The 5,119-nt window shown below is 39.6% G+C and overlaps 1 pseudogene across 1 annotated transcript; it reads left to right on the top strand.

Moving 5' to 3' along the window:
* The first annotated feature begins 2,086 nt into the window (after positions 1-2,086).
* Positions 2,087-3,192, top strand: LOC112622190 (annotated as a pseudogene). The gene has a single exon (XR_003118955.1). The product of XR_003118955.1 is annotated as a farnesyl pyrophosphate synthase pseudogene (transcript).
* The last annotated feature ends 1,927 nt before the right edge of the window (positions 3,193-5,119 follow it).

The following is a 5,119-nucleotide window of genomic DNA, read 5'->3' on the forward strand; positions in this document are numbered from 1 at the left end:
CTCTCAGACCACAGTGGAATAAAATTGGAATTCAACTCCAAAAGGAGTCCTCAAAACCATGTACATACAGGAAACTAAATAACCTGCTCCTGAATGATAATTGGGTCAACAATACAATCAAAATGGAAATAGAAAAATTTCTTGAACTGGCCGGTGCAGTGGCTCACGCCTGTAATCCGAGCACTTTGGGAGGCCAAGGCAGGTGGATCACCTGAGGTCAGGAGTTTGAGACCAGCTAGACTGATATGGTGAAACACTGTCTCTACTAAAAATACAAAAATTAGCTGGGCCTCATGGCAGGTACCTGTAGTACCAGCTATTCAGGAGGATGAGACAGGAGAATTGCTTTGCTTGAACCCAGGAGGCAGAGGTTGCAGTGAGTGGAGATCCCGCCACTGTACTCTAACCTGTGTGACAAAGCGAGACTCGTTTCAAGAGAAAAAAAAGAAAAAAGAAAATATTCCTCGAACTGAACAATAATAGTGACACAAACTATCAAAATCTCTGGGATACAGAAAAGATGGTGCTAAGAGGAAAGTTCATAGCATTAAATGTCTACATCAAAACATCTGAAAGAGCACAAATAGACAATCTAGGGTCACACCTCCAGGAACTAGAGAAAGAAAAACAAAACAACCCCAAACCCAGTAAGAGAAAAAAATTAGCAAGATCAGAGCAAAACTAAATAAAATTGAAACAAAAAATTACAAAAGATAAATGAAGCAATAAGCTGGTTGTTTGAAAAGATAAATCTAATTGATACACAATTAGCAAGATTAACCAAGAAAAGAATAGAGAACATCCAAATAAGCTCAATTAGAAACAAAACGGGAGATATTACAACCAATGCCACAGAAATTCAAAAGATCATTCAAGGCTACTATGAACACCTTTATGCACATAAACTAGAAAACCTCGAGAACATGGATAAATTCCCGGAAATATGCAGCCCTCCTAGATTAAACCAGGAAGAAATGGAAACCTTGAACACACCAATAACAAGCAATGAGATTAAAATGGTAATTTAAAAAGTTACCCACAAAAAAATACTCCAGGACCAAACGGATTCACAGCTAAATTCTATCAGATATTCAAAGAAATGGTACCAATCCCATTGACACTATTCCAAAAGATAGAGAAGAGGGGAATCCTCTCTAAATTATTCTATGAAGCCAGTATCACCCTAATACCAAAACCAAGAAAACACATTAAAAAACAAAACTACAGACCAATATCCCTAATGAACATAGATGCAAAAATCCTCAAAAAATTCTAGCTAACAGAATCCAACAGCATATCAAAATGATAATCCACCATGATCAAGTGGGTTTCCTACCAGAGATTCAGGGATGGTTTAACATATGCAAGTCAATAAATGTAATATATCACATAAACTGCATTAAAAACAAAAACCACATGATCATCTCAATAGATGCAGAAAAACCATTTCACAAATACCAGCATCCCTTTATGATTAAAACCCTCAGCAAAATCAGCATAGAAGGGACATACCTTAAGGAAATAAAAGACAGCTATTACAAACCCACAGCCAACATTATACTGAACGGAGAGAAGTTGAAACCATTACCACTGAGAACTGGGACAAGTCAAGGATTCCTACTTTCACCACTTCTATTCAACATAGTGCTGGAAGTCCTAACCGGAGCAATCAAACATGAGAAAGAAATAAAGGGCATCTAAATTAGTAATGAGGAAGTCAAACTGTTATTGTTTGCTGATGGCATGATTATACACCTAGAAAATTTTAAGGACTCATCCAAAAAGTTCCTCAACGGGTGAATGAATTCAGCACAGTTTTAGGAAACAAAATTAATACACACAGATCAGTAGCTCTGCTCTACACCAACCGCGACCAAGCTGAGAAGCAAATCAAGAGCTAAACCCCTTTTAAAATAGCTGCAAAACAAATAATGAAATACTTAGAAATATACCTAACCAAGGAGGTGGAAGACGTCTACAAGGAAAACTACAAAACACTGCTGAAAGTAATCACACATGATACAGGCAAATGGAAACACATCCCACACTCACGGATGGGTAGAATCAATATTGTGAAAATGGGACTGAGCAGGAACCCGCATCCAGGAAAAGATCCCTTTGCTCCTCCCTCAGAATGAATGGAGACCAGAAATCAGATGTTTATGCCCAAGAAGAGCAGGATTTTGTTCAGCACTTCTCCCAGATCATTAGGGTGCTGACTGAGGATGAGATGGGGCACCCAGAGACAGGAGATGCTATTGCCCGGCTTGAGGAGATCCTGGGGTATGATGCCATTGGAGGCAAGTGTCACAGGGGTTTGACTGTGCTAGCCATCCGGGAGCTGGTGGAGCCAAGGAAACAGGATACTCAGAGTCTCCAGTGGGCCCTGACTGTGGGCTGGCATGTGGAACTGCTGCAAGCTTTCTTCCTGGTGGCAGATGACATCATGGATTCATCCCTTACCCGCCGGGGACAGATCTGCTGGTATCAGAAGCCAGACATGGGGTAGGATGCCATCAATGATGCTATCCTTATGGGAGCATGTATCTACCGCCTGCTGAAGCTCTATTGCCGGGAGCAGCCCTATTACCTGAACCTGATTGAGCTCTTCCTGCAGAGTTCCTATCAGACTGAGATTGGGCAGACCCTGGACCTCATCACAGCCCCACAAGGCAATGTGGATCTTGGCAGGTTCACCGAAAGGAGGTACAAATCTATTGAAAAGTACAAGATAGCTTTCTACTCCTTCTACCTTCCTGTAGCTACAGTCATGTACATGGTGAGAATTGATGATGAGAAGGAGCATGCCAATGCCAAGAAGATCCTGCTGGAGATGGGAGAGTTCTTTCAGATTCAGGATGATTACCTTGACCTCTTTGGGGACCCCAGTGTGACCCGCAAATTTGGCACTGACATCCAGGACAACAAATTCTGCTGGCTAGTGGTTCAGTGTCTTCAATGGGCCACTCTGGAACAGTATGAGATTCTGAAGGAAAATTCTGGCAGAAGGAGGCCGAGAAGGTGGCCTGGGTGAAGGCACTGTATGAGGAGCTGGATCTGCCAGCCGTGTTCTTACAGTATGAGGAAGGTAGTCACAGCCACTTTATGGGTCTCATTGAACAGTATGCAGTGCCCCTGCCTGCAGCCATCTTTCTGGGGCCTGCACGCAAAATCTACTAGCGGAAAAAGTGACCTAGAGACTGCAAGAGCGGGGAGAGGAGGCTCTCGAGGAATAAATTATTGTATAACCAAAATATATGTATAGATACATATATTGTGAAAATGACAATACTGCCCAAAGCAATCTACAAATTCAATGCAACTCCTATCAAAAATACCACCATCTTTCTTCAAAGAACTAGAAAAAATAATCCTAAAATTAATGTGGAACAAAAAAAGACCCTGCATAGCCAAAGTAAGACTAACCAAAAAGAACAAATCTGGAGGCGTTACATTACCCGACTTCAAAATATACTATAAGGCCACAGTCACCAAAACAGCATGGCACTGGTATAAAAATAGGCATATAGACCAATGGAACAGAATAGAGAACCCAGAAATAAAGCCAAGTACCTAATGGTCAACTGATTCCGGCAAAGCAAACAAAAACATAAACTGGGGAAAGGACACCCTATTCGACAAATGGTGCTGGGTTAATTGGCAGGCCACATATAGAAGAATGAAAGTGGATCCTCATCTCCCACCCTATATAAAAATCAACTCAAGGTGAATCAAAGACTTAAATCTAAGACATGAAACCATAAAAATTTTGAAAGACCACATTTTAAAAACCCTTCTAGACATTGGCTTAGGCAAAGACTTCATGACCAAGTACCCAAAAACAAATGCAACAAAAATGAAGATAAATAGATGGGACTTAGTTAGACTAAAAGCCTCTGTATAGCAAACAAACAATCAGCAGAGTAAACAGACAACACACAGAGTGAAAGAAAATCTTCAATCTACACTTCCGACAAAGGACTCATATCCAGAATCTACAAAGAATTCAAACAAATTGGAAAGAACGAAACAAACAATTCCTTCCAAAAATACACTAAGGACATGAATAGAAAATTCTCAAAAGAAATATACAAATGGCCAACAAACACTAATGCCCAGCATCACTAATGATCAGGGAAATGCAAATCAAATTCCCCATCAGGGAGATGCAAATGCAATAACACCTGACTCTTGCAAGAATGACCATAATCAAAATAACAAAAAACAATAGATGTTGGCATGGATGTGGTGAAAAGGAACACTTTTACATGGCTGGTGGGAAAGTAAACTAGTACAACAACTATGGAAAACAGTATGGACATTCCTTAAATAACAAAAAGTAGATCTACTGTTTGATCCATCAATCCCACTATTGGGTATCTACCCAGAGGAAAAGACATCCTTATACGAAGAAGATACCTGCATACGCATGTTAACAGCACAATTCGCAATTGCAAAAATATGGAATCAGTCCAAAAGCCCATCAATCAATGAATAAATAAAGAAAATGATATATATATATGGGGTATGTGTGTGTGTGTATATATATATATATAAACACACCATACAATACTACCCAGCCATAAAAAGGAACACAATAATGGCATTTGCAGGAAACTGGGTGGAAATGGAGATCATTATTCTGAGTAAAGTAACTCAGGAATGGAAAACCAAACATGGTATGTCCTCACTCATTAAGTGGGAGCTAAGCTATGAGAACACAAAGGTATAAGAATGATAAAATGGACTTTCAGGACTCGGGGGAAAGAGGGGTAGGGAGGTGAAAAATAAAGGACTACACATTGGGTACATTGTATGCTGCTCAAGTGATAGGTGCACCAAAATCTCAGAAATCAGCACTAAAGAACTTATTCATGTAACCAAACACCATCTGTTCCCTCAAAAACCTATTGAAATAAAAAGAAAAATTAAAAACAAAGCAACTCCAATCCCCAAAAAAAGAAATAAAGAAGACCTAAATAAGTGGGGAGAAATACTGTGTTCAAAGATTGGAATATTCAGTATTGTAGATTAAATGCAATTCCAATCAAGTTCCTGGCAGGCCTGAACCTAAAAGTTTAAAAAATAAAAATAAATTCTGGCAGGCTTTTTAAAAACA

This window comes from Theropithecus gelada, chromosome 4 (genome assembly GCF_003255815.1).
Source record: "Theropithecus gelada isolate Dixy chromosome 4, Tgel_1.0, whole genome shotgun sequence".
NCBI classification, from domain to species: Eukaryota; Metazoa; Chordata; class Mammalia; order Primates; family Cercopithecidae; genus Theropithecus; species Theropithecus gelada.